Genomic DNA, 15300 nt, shown 5'->3' with positions numbered 1-15300 from the left:
CCCAGATGCTATACCTTTTGATAGCTGGGCACCATCAGCTTTCTTTGCCACATTTGCTTATGCACCCATTTGTCTTCAGTGATTGTATCATTGAGGTGAGCACACAATGCTGATTTTTTGTTATTTGACGCCAGATAACTGATCCCTTCGGCACCTCATGATCACACAGGCTGATGTGTTCTTCCATGTGGGCTTTGTTGCTTCTGAGCTAGATGGCCGCTTGTTTACCTTCAAGTTTTTAAGACCCCAGATGCTATACCTTTTGATAGCTGGGCACCATCAGCTTTCTTCACCACATTTGCTTATGCACCCATTTGTCTTCAGCGATTGTATTATGGAGGTGAGCACACAATGATATGATTTTTTGTTCTTTGACGCCAGATAACTGATCCCTTCGGCACCTCATGATCACACAGGCTGATGTGTTCTTCCATGTGGGAAAGACTGGGATTTCTACTCCCATAAACAGTTACATTCTCAGAAACATACTGGAGTCCCTGTGAGTTAGCATTGACTCGGCGTTGACTGGATGGCAGCAAGTTTAGAGTTGTAATCACCTGGGGAGAAGGCAATGGGGCTAATGGCCCCAGAAGGGGAAGAAGGAGGTGAGGAGAAGGGTGTGGTGAGTGAATGGTGTCATGAACAGGGGAACAACTAGGGACGCTGAACCAGCATCTAGGAGAGGGCAGAGATCCTGTGAGTATTAGAGCAACACCAAGCTAGTGGAGAGGAAGCACTAAGAGGTGGAAGAAGGGGGAAACTGATGGGGGGGCAGGAGGAGGCAAAAGGAACCAGAGTCAAGCTCTAGGAAGCAAAGACATAGATAGAGAGATTAACAGAAGTGTGCACTTAATCAAATACATTAATACCTAACAACAGCGGTATTGGCCTATGTACATATATTTATAAGGCAATACATTGAAGCTACAGATGGGCCTTGGGCCTCGGCTCATACCTTTCTTCAATACAAGAACACTTTATTCTAACAAATTGGTATTCTGTGATGCTCACACCCACACCCTACATGATTGCTGAAGACAAGATGGGTGCATAAACACATGTAGTGAAGACAGAGGATGGTGCCTGGCTATTGAAAGATAGAGTGTCTGGGATCTTAAAAGCTTGTAGTTAAACAAGTGGCCATCCAACAGTGAAGCAACAAGCCTACATGGAAGAAGCACACCAGCAAGTGTGATCATGAGGTGTCATCGGGACTGGACAATGGGCATCAGAAGATTCACAACAAACAGTAAACAAACAAACAAAAATGCATTGTTGAAAATGGAGGGGGTTGGAGCACAGACCCAAAGCCCATCTTTGGCCAAGAGAACATCCCCCCACAGAGGGGTCACAGGGAGGGGGTGAGTCAATCAGGGTGCAGTAGAGCACTAATGGGTCACACAATATACCTCTGTGTCCTGGAGGTCTCCCTCCCCCGCCACCCCCGCCTCAGTGCCGCCTCCCAATCTAGACTAGACGGGAGCATGAACACAGGTATAGGCAAGAGATAAAACTCACAACACATGGAGCCCAGGGACAGGAATGGGAATAGAGATACCAAAAGGGGAGGGGGAAGTGAGGAGAGGTGGGCACAGAGGGGGGCACTGATCACAATGAATGGCGCATAACCACACACCCCCCAACCAGGGGGAAGGACAACAGGAACCAGAGGGGAAGGGAGACAGTGGTCAGTATGAGGTTTGAAAATAATTAACAATCTATAATCTATCAAGGGGACATGAGGGTTGGGGGCGGGAGGAGGGAGGGGAAGAAAGGAGGAGCTGCTCCCAAGGGCTCAATGGAAAGTAAATGTCTAGAAAAGAAAGATGGAATCTGTACTAATATGTACTAGTAGTACTAATAAGTACTAATATGTTGGATACAATTGATGTAGGGATTGTGGCAAGAGTTGTAAGATTCCCCCAATAAAGTGATTTAAAAAACAAACAAAGGTTAAGTGTTTGGCTTAATCAAAAGGTTGTTTATTAAAGTCCACACAGAGATGCCTGAGAAGAACGTTCTAGAAATCTACAGCTTCAGAAACCCTAAGGGGCAGCTCTACTCTGTCCTATCGGGTCACTGTGAGTCAGAATCAACTCAAAGACAGTGAAGGAGTTTTTGGAGCAGGAGTTGACGCACATTTGAAGTAGATCCTCACATTCTAGAGCAGAGGTTCTCAATCTTTGGACAGAGTAGAATTACCTGGAGAACTTGATAGACACAGAATTCTTGGTTCAGTAGGTCTGGTACCAGCTCTTAGAAGATGCACTTGTACAGCGTTGTTTGGTTGTGCTCCTGAGGTCTTGGCATCACGCTGAGAAACATTTCCTTAGCAGGTGTTTCATAATCATCTGCCTTATTTAGACCTGGGACCCCATAATGTTCTTCTATGTTTGTGATGCTGTAATAGGTGGAAAGACAGGATTTATATGATTGCAAACACAGAAATACACATACTGCACATTCCAATCATTAATGCAGTTTATGGTCATTTCTTCCCACTTTGAGTTGTGCCTTATCAGCAAATGAAGGTCCTGAAATCTGAGCTACAACTATGTCCTTAAGGTCCACTCCACTCTGGAGGCACCTTTTTCCCAGTTGACTTTTGAGTGACCTGTGGGGCTCCTCTTCTGGCACTATATCAGCAAATGTTCCATCACTATTCATAATGTTTTCAGTGACTACGCTTTCAGAAGTGGACCACCTCTCCCTTCTTCCTAGTCTGTGTTAGTATGGAAGCTCTGCTGAAACCTGTTCAGCAAGAATGACCCTGCTGATTTTTCAAATCCTAGTGGCACAGCACTTCAGCAAAAACAAGCTATCCCATTTTGATAAACTGACAGACAGGTGTCCGAAAGTCTCATACATTTTCCTATAAAGACTTTAAAGCTACAAACTACCAAAGCGAGACCATTGGAGCCCTAACTTCCAAAGCAGATCCTTTCATTTTTTTTCTAATGTCAAGACAATGTTTTGTTTTATTTCTTCCCCATCCCCCATTTCATCCTGACTAAGATTGTTTCCCACAAATTGGTCGAATATTGTAAGTCAAGCAGCATTATTGTGACATTACTCATTATTTCTGAACTTCTGGAGATGAGCTAAAAGTAACAATAGCTAAACCTGTGCATAAAAGGCAATGGGTTGTTTAACTTCAGCACATAAAATATCAATTTAATGGAAACTTTATACTTTATGTTACTAAAGCCCAGAATAGAATTCTGACCATTTAATTAGACATCTAGAGGTCTATTAGAGGTTAATTTACACTGGAAGTCTAAGACATTTAATTTTATGAACTCTGAAGCCAGGAAAATGTCTTCAGTATTTACAGGTTGGGGAAAACAATAAGTGAAAACAGTAATAAAAGGAAATATTCTGTGTATGCTTTCTTTGTGATTATGTATAGAGTTATATTTTGCTAGTCTTCCCAGAATTTCAAAGTCTTGAATGTATATGTCAAAGGTGCTCTAAGCATGCCTTCCTCTTTGCAGCTATTTCTTCAGGCACCCAATGCCCTGGTTTCAGGCAAGGTTGAAGGCTATCATTTCCCGTCTGGCACATGCATATCAAGTCATCCTGGTCAGACCTGACTTAACATCCATGCTTTCTCAGTTTTGCATGGTTTCTCACACACTAAATACTAAATACTGCTGCTTCTCAAAAAGATAACTGTGAATGCTGAACCCAAATTGTCCTTGTAAAATGTGGACTATGGTGTCGAAGAGAATCTTTTTAATAGCCCTCACAATATGGCATCCGGTTCCTTGCAATTCTTTTCAAATTATTCAGCTCCAAATTATATTTTAGATTTCAGTATTGCACAATACACACTTTTAAGAGCCTGGCCAATACTAAATAAAACTGGCATACTATGTTTGGGGACTCTTTATAAGCAGCAAGTATATACGTGGAAGTATTGTGCTCTCTTCTAAAACATGCAGCATATTTTGACTGACCCGAGGCTTGTTTTCTATGAATTAGAATGCTTTAAAAACTTGCAGTGGCACAATTACAAAAAGAACTAGACATAAATTCTAACCTAGCAGCTGCTAAGCAGGAAAGGTCTAACTATTATTATCTGCAAATTATAAAAGAAATTCTTTAAAAACTTTTGCTAGCAGGATCAGAGGTCAAACCCATGTGTATGCATGGGGTGTTAAGGTAATTTTGGAGTTAATAAGAAATATTTATCAGTATAAAAATAACTTGTCTATATATAAAGACAAAAAAAGTCTACTGACCAGCTAAATGATTTTGCTAAGTTGCATATCCCCTGTGGGTTAATGAAGAAGGAAGACTGGGGAAGAATTAATGCCTTCAAATTATGGCATTGATGATGAATATTGAGAATACCATGGACTGCCAGAAGAACAAACAAATCTGTTAAACATATAGTCAGAATGCTCCTTATAAGCAAAGATGTTGACATTTCATTGCACGTACTTTGGATATGTCATCAAGGGTGATCAGTACCTGGGAAAGACATCCTGCTCTGGAAAGTAGAGGGTCAGCAGCAACAACAATAAACAATGAAGCCTCTCGGTCAGATGGGTGGACTTAATGGCTACAACAATGGCACAATCATAGCAGCAATCATGAGTGTGGCACCGGAGGAAAGAGTGTTGCTTCTGTTGTACAGACGGCCACTCTGAGTTGGAACCGACTCAGTGTCACTTAACAAGCATAAAAACACAGTTCTTCCACTTATCTTTAAAATAAAGAGATTGGATTTATATAAATATTGATCAAGTTGGGGTTCTAGGGTTATGGTAAACATGGAGGAGTAGTTGTCAGTATATGAATGTACAAAACACTGCATTGGATCAGGTGAGCAGACAAGATAGAGACAAAACCATAATATACAAGGGTCTTCAGAAATCTCATGCTAAAATGGAATCAAAACATAATGAACTTTTCCATGAGCCTTTTGAAGCCCCTTTCATATTTCTCAAGTGCAGAGTATGAGACAGGGATAAAAAATTGGGACTATGAATAATTATGTTTAAGTTGCAGTAGGAATAAGCTATTATTCTTATAATATGAGCCAAATGAATTTCTTAAAGAAGGATCCTTTGAATCTAAATAGGTAGCAGAGAGACCTTTCTGTAAAGTGGTATTCAACTGACCTAAGTTAATGGCTCTGGAGTCAATGTGGACACCTGGGGACACTGTGTAACAGAACAAAATGTTGCCAAGACCAAGCCATCCTCATGTTCTACTCCATTGCTGTCAACATCACTATGTCAATCAATCTCACTGAGAGTTTCCCTTGCTTCCACTGACCCTCCATGACAACATACATGATGCCTTTCCACATGGGTAGATGGTCACTCTTGATGATGTATCAAAAGCAATAGAGTTAGACAAGGTTCAGGCCTTTGAGATGGCTAGATCTCTTCTGGGGCCAATATTCCTTTCTACCTTCTCTTACTTATTTTATTCAGCTTAGAAATACTGAAGTTCTCACTGAAAAATATGTTCCCACCCAACACTTTGAATTATAATTATGTTACTTGAATTGAGACTCCATATACATATCAAGTATCATGCTAATGTGAAGACATTTCTTACAGTTTCACCAGACCGTATACTAGACAGTACACTTTTCATTTTACCATAGTGGATGGCTTGCCTATTGCTGTAATGCTAAAAGCTAGACCAGCAATATTTCACATGTCAGAAGGGTTATCCACATTATACAGTTTTCACCAGTTCTTCTAGACTAATACACCAGGAGGAATAGTGGTAGTCCATTTCTGAGGGATGAGTCACTGAGAATATTGTAACAGTAGAACAATGACAGACACAGTGCTAGATGATGAGTCTCTTACAATGTATCTGTGTAAAAGCTTCCTCCTCAAAGCAGAGTCTTCTTTCATGATGCAGATGGAGGAAAATTTCAGGACCTTCATTTGCTGATGGACATGACTCAAAATTGAAGGAACAATAAATCTCCATTAACAATTAGAATGTAGGGTGTAGAATGTATTCAGAGTATGAATCTTGGAGAATAGGAAGTCATCAAAAGCGAAATGAAATACAAGATGGATATACAAGGCATTAATGAGGTCGAACACACTGGTATTGGTCATTGTGATTCAGACAATCACATGGTTTGCCCTGCCTGGAATAACAAATTCAACAGGAATAGCATCCAATTCATCTTCAAAAAGAACATTTCAAGATCTGTCATTAAGTACAAATTGGTGTGTGTGTGTGTGTGTGTGTGTGTGTGTGTGTGTGTACAGCCAGAGTGCTCCTTAGAGGCAAGGATGACAAAAATTTGTCTTACATATGATCGTATTATCAGAAAAGACCAGTCCCTGGAGAAGGACATTATGCTTGGTGAAATAGAGGGACAAGGAAAGAGAAAAAGGCGCTCCAGGAGATGTTCTGACACAGTGGCTGCAACAATGGGCTCAGGCATAGGTATAATGGTAAGATGGCACAGGACCACGCAGTGCTTCGTTCTATTGTGCACAGGGTCACTGTGGGTTGGAACCAACTCTATGGCACCTAACAACAACACAACAATATATGTATATGTGTTCATATATGTACACACATTCATCAATACACACAAGGAAGTCCAGTTTATTTTTCAAATTTACATACTAGCCATTTAAAGACAATGAAAAAAATTATGAGGTGTACCAACATCTTCAGTCTGAAATTGATCGAACATGCAATTACGATGCATTGCCAATGAATCTGAATGCTAAACTGGAAGCACACAACAAAGAATAAGTAGTTAGAAAATATGGTCTTGGTGATAGAAATGAAGCTGGAGACCTCAAGATATAATTTTACAAGAACAACAACTTCTTCATTGCAAATATCTTTTTCTTTTCAATAACATAAAGGAACTGTACCAGATAGAAGAGTGGACGTTATCAGATGTAATACACAAAAATCCAATTAATTACATGCAAGGGAAGGGAAACTGGAGAAGCTGAATATCATTAGCCAAACAAGGCTGTGGGCCAACTGTGGAAGATTATCAGTTGCTGATATGTAGGTTTATGTTGCATCTAAAGGAAATGAAAACAAATCCATGAGAATCAAAATATGATCAGTCATATCCCACTTGAACATAGAGACCATCTGGAACAGACTTGACCAATGAATGGAGGAGTTGTGAGATGACACAATAGCATCGTGCAAGAAGAAAGAAAAGGGTCATTAAAAATATAGTAAAAAGATCAAATTGGATGTCATAAAACACCCTAAAATTTATCCTTGAATGTCAACTAGCAAAAGTGAATGGGACAAATAATTAAGTATGACAGCTAAACAGGAATGTCAAAAGGTAGCTTGAGAAGGCAACGCAAAGCAGCATTGTGTAAATGTGCAAAATCCCGGAGTTCAAATAACAAGAGGGAATAGCATGCTAAACACAACTCAAGTTGGCAGAACTGAAGAAAAATTCATACATAAAGTTATATTAAATGAATATATGAGCAAATTGAAGACCTGTTTTTTTAATGAGTTTTGGAATGGACCGCAAACTGCAAGGTTGGCAGTTCAAACCCACCACTCACTTGCCAGAAGAAAGATGAGACTTTCTGCTTACTTTAAGATTTATAACATCAGAAACCATAGGAAGTAGTTCTAATCTGTCCTATAGAGGCAGTGTGAGTTAAATAGCATTGACTCAATAGCAGTGGGTTATGGGCAAAATGGTATATGATACAGTACATATCAAAAGAAGACAATAGGAACACACAATCACTGTACCAGAAAGAATTGGTTGATGTTCTTCCCTTTCAAGATGTAGCATAAGCTCCAGAAACCATGGCACTGAAAGAAGTTAAGGCTTCATTGAAGTCATTAATGAAAAACAAGTCACTAGGAATCGACAGAACACAAATAGAAATGTTCCAAGAAACTAGAAGCACTCACTACTCTAAGAGGGGGTATACCCCCAAAATGGAATTTGTTTTGAAGCTATGTATGTAAACATTTTTAGAAAACAACCTTATCACTTTCCAATGCTCTCCATTACACTTAATACCTTTGTGAAATCTGCCATTCCATTCTTGGAAACATTTTTCAAACTCATCTGTTTCGATGCCTGACAGCACCTCCCTCATTTTTTTCTTCACCTCTTCAACATTGTCAAATCACTGTCCTTTCATGTCCCTCTTCATTCGTGGAAACAAAAAGAAGTCACTCAGTGAGGTCAGGCGTGCTGGGACAGAGAGGCATGTTGTATTTTCCCAAAAACTGGTGCACTGAGATGACTGTGTAAGCCGGTGCATTGACGTGATGGCAAAACCAGTCCCCTCTCTGCCACAAATCAGGCCTTTTTTTTTTTTTATGGTGACACACTGTTATGCAATCTTTCAGAACCTCTAAATAGAAAGCTTGATTAACAGTATGACCTGGTGGAATGAACTCCAAATGTACTGTTCCCCTCACATAAAAACAAAACAAACAAACAAACAAAAACAAATGAGCACCATCTTGATCTGTGATTTCACTTTAGGAGATTTTTTTAGGGCAAGATGACAAGGAGGTCATAAGAATAGCACCATGTCTGGTCACCGGTAATGACCTTGGGGAAAAAGTCTGGATCCCTTTGAAGCTGTTCTTTGCAAGCCTGGCATGTTTCCACTCAATGATCTGTCTTCTGCTCAGTCAGAATCCAAGGCACACATTTTGCAGCGACCCTTCTCATTCCCAAATCGTCCATTAAAGTTTGCTGAACCAAGGTCCAAGGTAGTCTAGATAACTTCCCTGTCTGTTCAAGGGTCCATCACCAGTCTTCGGGCAGAGTGCCTGGATTTTGTTGATATTTTCATCTGTTTGGGACAGCCAGAAAGGTTTGTCATCAATCGACATTTCATCTTTTTTGAAATGAGAAAACCACTCAAACATTTGTGTTTTTCCCAGAGCACTATCCTTGTAAGCTGTGTTCAACATCACAAGTTTCTGCAGCATTTTTTTCTGAACAGGAAACAAAATTTCACAACTCTTAAATTGGCTGTGTTGGTTTTATATAAAGGGTAAGTGTACATTAAGAAAGCATCCCAACCCAGTGCTGTCCAAGCCCAGAAATCCAACATTAATTTACCCATATGTCCGACACTAATCTACAAAGTCCTGCTCAATCTCACAAAACACACGCAATGATGTGGACTGCAGGAGGAAAGCCAAATCAGTGAGTGCGTTCTGGCAGGGGTCTCCGCGTGGCTGTTCCAGCACCCAGGGCTGCATCAGGCTAGGTCCATGTGGCTTCTCCTCAGGGGTGTCTCACGAGAAGTGAGCCTTGCCAGCTAAGTCAGCCGAACTGGCTAAGGCAGCTGCACCCTAGTCCGATCATCAGACAGCAAAAGACCTGAGAACTAGAAAGACGAGGCTCATGGAGCCATTTATCTCTCCGCCCTTCAACTAAACCCACATGTGGTTATCAGCCAGGTTGGCACAATAAACCTTAACTATCTCATTGACCATCACACGCAAAAAAATGAGGTTTGCGCAAAACTGCTTTTATGAAAAAATTTACAGTGACCAGAGAGAACCTTTCCAAGTGACACCACTGGGTGCCCTAACTCAGAGGAAGTTGCTGGATGCTTGCCTAGAGGGGAAAAAAATGTATTACAAAAGCTCCACACAGTGGAGCTTGTTCCCATTTTGGTGGGGGAATACCACCTCATGTACCAAGAAATTTGGAAGCCAGCTTTGTGGCTACATGACTGGAAAAGATTAATATTTATGCCCATTCCAAAAGAAGGTGGCCCAATAGAATTAAGAAGTTTCTTAGCAATAACATTAATACATTAATACATTGTATTAATACATTATAACAATAACATGCAAATAAAATTTTGCTGAAGACCATTAAAAAGCCAATGCAGTGGAACATTGACAAGGAACTGCCAAAAATTTAAGTGGAATTGCAAAGAGGACCTATAACAAGGAATATCATTAATGACATCAGGTGGATCTTGGCTGAAAGAAGAGAACTCCAGAAAGATGATTTACTTGTGTTTCATTGATTATACAAAGGTACTTATTGCTAGGGATCCAAACATACTATGAATAACATTGTAAATAGTGAGAATTCCAGAATACTTCATTGACCTTATATAAATGTACTCAAATGCCTGTATATAAACAAGGAGGCAGTCATTAGAGCAGAGTAAGGAAGGGGATATCGCCTGGTTTAAATTAAGAAATGGTGTGTGTCATGGTTTTGTCCTCTCACAATACCTAACAGTCTGTATTCTGAGCAAGTAATCCAGGAAGCAAGACTAATGGAAGATGAATTTAGCATCAAGATTGTTAACAACCTTCAATATGCAGATGACACCTCCTGCTTGCTGAGAGTGAGGAGGACTGGAAATATTTGCTGATGAAGATCAAGGACTACAATCTTCAGTATGGATTAGAATGCACTGAAAAGAAAACCAAAATCTTCTCAACCAGATAAATAGACAACATCATGATAAACAAAGAAAATATTGAAATTATCAAGGATTTCAATGTACTTGTATCCATAAGCAATGCTCTTGGAATAAACATGTAAGAAATCAAATGGTGTATTGCATAGAACAAATCTGCACAACAGTATCCAATGTAATATGTATGTTTTATCCTCTAAGCACTTACATGATGTTAGGCATGATGCTATTCTTGGTTCAGGCTAGGGTTTACTACAAAATATATTGGTTTTTGAAAAGATGATGGGCTGTTCCTAAGTCCTTGTGCATTTATTGTTGCCAGTTCATACTTCCACTAAAACCCAAGTTTGAAAAGTATCCATTCTCCTGAATAGCATTGTAGTTAGGTGCCATCAAGTTGGGCCGATGCATAGCTACCCTACGTACAACAGAACAAAACTCCCCAAATGTGGGCCATCTTTACAAGTGTTATGTTTGAGCCCATTGTGGCAGTCATTATTGAATCAATCTCACCGAGCATCTTACAATTTTTCAATGACTTTCTACTTTATAAGGCATGATAGCCTTGTACAGTAACTGATCTCTTCTGATAATAAGTCCAAAGACATGAGAATATGTCTCTCTATCCTTCCATCTAAGGCAGTGGTTCTCAACCTTCCTAATACTGTGACCCTTTAATACAGTTCCTCATGTTGTGGTGACCCCCTACCATAAAATTATTTTCATTCCTACTTCATAGCTGTAATTTTGCTACTGTTATGTAATGTAATGTAAATATCTGATATGCAGGATATATTTTCATTGTTACAAATTGAACATATTTAAACATAATTAAAGCATAGTGATTACTCATAAAACGATATGTATGTCTGTATTATGAAATATTTATGTGTTCTCCGATGGTCTTAGGCGACCCCTGTGAAAGGGTTGTTCGCTCCTAAAGGGGTCGCGACCCACAGCTTGAGAAACACTGGTCTAAGGAGTATTCTAGCTATACTTCCTCCACAATAGATTGGGTATTTTTTTGTGCCATTTTAAAGATTCTTTACCACCACTATAATCTAAGTGCATCGGTTCTTGTCCTTGTTCATGGCCAGCTTTCACATGCATGAGTGACTGAAGGACCATTGCATAGGGCAGGTGCACCTCATTGCTCTTTAATGCTTTAAAGGACTTTTGAACGGTAGGTTTTCCCAGAGTGATGTGCAGTCTGATTTTTGGCGATGGCCTCCATGAGCATTGATTGTGTATCCAACCAAAATTAATCTTCCATCTTCTCTTTTTATCACGCTGTTGTCTACTACTCTATTTGTACAGATTTTTGTTTTCATATATTGATTTGTAATTCATACTCAAGGCTGTATTCTTGGTATAATTTTAGAGTATTTTCTAAGGATATGGTACATTTTATTGCAAGCAGGGCTTCTTTCTATTTAATTTTTGCTGTTTCTTCTTGAATCAATTGGTTTATTGTTTAAACCTCCTTTTTGATGCAAGTCAAATTATAATAAAATTCATATTTATGTGAGTCTTCATTCTGGATTCTTTTTCAAGCTTTGAAGAACACATGATAAGAAATAGAGGACTCTGGGCGAGGAATCCTAATATCATCTAAGTTCTAGAAAGAAATACAAGCTGCCACAAATGTCCAAGCGACATCCAGTCTCACCCAACAGTGTAGATTGTCCTTGAGTTTTGCAAGCCACTGTATTCAGGGGCCCTCCCTGGCTCTGTGACATATTAGCCCAAGATACACGACAACATAAATGCACTGTGGTTCTAATTACAGCCAGTGGTTCCAAATTGCAACCTGGAAAAGTTGCATAAATATCAATGTGATTTATAAATTGTAGGAGACTTTTCCTTTGATAATTTCAAATTCGATTATTGTTACTTCTATGTTCTCTCACAGTGGCCCTGTGTACAACAGAATGAAACACTGCTTAGTCCTTCGCCGTCTCATAATTGTGGTCATGCTTGAGCCATTGTTGCAGCCACTGCATCAATCCATCTCTTTGTGGGTCTTCCTCTTTCTCATGACCTTCTACTTCACCAAGCATGATGTTCTTTACAGTGGCCGTTCTCTCAGTTTACTATGCAATATGTACTATTTCTACTTTACGTTTCTTTTAAGGCTGTCGCTGTGTTTTCTAACATTTAATTCAATATCTAAGCTCAATCAATAGATATGGATGTATTTCAGAATCATGAGTCATCTAATACTTAAGTGCTCTGAACAGGTGTCTGCTAAGAAACATATAATCCATTTAGCGGAGGCCCTATAATATGTGTTTTGTTTTCACAGATGGTGTTGGATTATTAAAGTGGAAATATGCCAAGAACTCTTTAACGTACCTTTCCGTTTAAGAGAGACCTGTACTAAGCTGGACTTTGCATTATTTGAAGCTATAATACTTTCTCAGCATAATCCTCTGAAAGTCAAGTCTGACCAAATCCATTATTTCATATCTCTCTTAAATTTCACTAATCCTAACCTCTGAGTTATACAAAAAAGAATTCTAGAAGCAAAATATATCGTTCACCTTCAAAAAATATATATATATATATTTCCTTTTCAGAGGACAAGTATGGGTACCAGTGGGTTGAAACAATTAGGAAAAACAAATAAAGCCATATCTTCTACTGCCTGTTTATCCCTGGAAAATTCATGTAATTTATCTCCATTTGTTAAGTAAGGTAATAAATTTGCTTCAAACTATTATGTTGTTTTTTTTCAAGTAAAAAAAGTAAAGAAAAACAAAAGTAAAGTATCCCAGGATTTGTTTACTTTCTTTATTTGTTGGTTTCTTTTTCTCTTAGAGAAATTTATTAAAATAAGAAAAACCTGCCGTAATGATTTACCTAATCATCCATGACATTGACTATTGGTCTTTTACTTAATATGAATGGCAGTGTGATAGAGTTAAAAAAAAAAAGATGTCAGCTAGTGAATTTAGCTTTTGCTTAACTTTATGAATTTATGAAACATATTTGTAGATTTGTATGCCTTTGGCTGCCCAGAATATAAATCGCCTCTGTGTATCTGTAAAATTTTCCACCATTATGAGATTTCTTGAATCTACCTACAAATATAGAACCCCCAATGCCCAAATCACACTCTTCTACCCACCGCAGCACTTCAAACCCCCCAAACAAACTCAGTGCCATGGGGTGGATTCTGACCCATAACAACCCTATGGGACAGAGTATAACTGATCCTGTTGGGTTTTCTAAACTTTCAATCTTTATAGGCGCAGACACCATCACGTTCTCTCTGGAATTCATTGGTTAGTCTGACACACTGACCTCGTGGTAAGCAGCTGATTGTGCAGCCCACTATGCTACAAGTAATCCGAGGTTTCTCTAAAAAAGACTTCCGAGTCTGAGACTCTTAACTTTCACTGAATGAAACAAATAAGTAATAGGAGAGCAGAATTCATTTTGTTCAAGAAAATGTCAATGGTTTTCCTATTTGGGGGAATGATGGGGATTGAGATCTTCAGGTGTTTCCATTTGTATATTCCTACTCAATGCCCCTGACTGTATTAGTCCCAAGGAGCCCTGGTAGTGCAGTAGTTAAAGAGCTTGGCAATTAACTGAAAGGTCAATGATTCAAATCCACCAGCTGCTCAGTGGGATGACTAATTTGTCAGCTACATGGGGCAGTTCTGTTTCACTTTATAGAGGCATTATGAGTTGGTATTTGACTCAATAGCAATAGATTCTATTGGTCGAGATGCTGGTCTGAAGGTTTTGAATGATAATATCTACCTCAATTACATACTGAGGAACTGAAGAAATATCCAGGAAATGGACTTGATATTTCATATCAACATTCCATTTTGTCATTTGAACCACTAAAATTTTCACTCAAACAAATGGACTCAGTGGAATTCCAGGGTCACAGAAGATCGGTGCCTGGAGAAAGATATTGTGTTTGTTAAAGTAGAGGGACAACAGAAAAGAAGAAGGACCTTACAGAGATGAATGAACCCAGTGGCTGCAACAATGGGCTTAAGAGTAGAAACAAGTGTGAGGGTGATGGCTGTTGTTCATTCTGTTGTGCACAAAGTTGCTGTGGGTCAAACCAATCTGATGGCACCTAACAACAGAGTCAATAAGTCCCCCAAAATGTGTGTGTTTTCAAAGCTATAGTGGTATATGGGAGAGTCACTGGGTGGTCCAAATGGTTAAACAATTGGCCACAAGCTGAAAGATTGGCAGTTCAAACAACCCTGAGGTATCTCTCAAAACGAGTCAGGAAACTGCTTTAAAAAGTCAGCAGTCCTAAAACAGGGCTTTGAACTCATTCATTCTAGCTTAACTTCTTGCTGAGAATTTCCATTTCTGCCCCAGATAAACTGAATCAGAATTTACACATAAGAATATAAAATGTAGATCCTAATTCATGTTATATATTTAAAGAAACTATGATAAAACTATGGTTGGTACAATGACAAACAAATTACCAGAGGATCAGAATACAAAAAGCCAGAAACAAAACCCTTAATTAAGAACATTTGGTATGCGTGAAGGTGGGAAAACTGAAAACTCTGATAAACGACTGTGTTAAACAGAGTTCTCTAGAGAAACAAAACCAAAATGCTAATAATTATGTATTTTTATACAAATAGATAGATGTGTAACATAATAAATAAACAGTTAATTAAATTATAATGCAGTACAAATGGCTCAGTGCAACTCACTCCCGTGAGAAGGTTGTGAGACACTGGCAGTCCTTCAAGTCTTGAGGGCCCTTAGGTAGTCCTCTTTAGAGCAATTCAGGCTATCTGGGTACAGGCAACAAACAGCAAGGCAGGTCACCAACATTCAGCCAAATGACATGTTCCTACAGTCCCCAGCTCAAGAGATGTAAATTCCAATGGTGTGG

Source organism: Echinops telfairi, unplaced genomic scaffold, assembly GCF_000313985.2.
Source record: "Echinops telfairi isolate 266 unplaced genomic scaffold, ASM31398v2 ScPeMD7_21;HRSCAF=78, whole genome shotgun sequence".
In the NCBI taxonomy this organism is placed as follows: domain Eukaryota; kingdom Metazoa; phylum Chordata; class Mammalia; order Afrosoricida; family Tenrecidae; genus Echinops; species Echinops telfairi.
Note: the sequence above shows the minus strand (reverse complement) of the source record.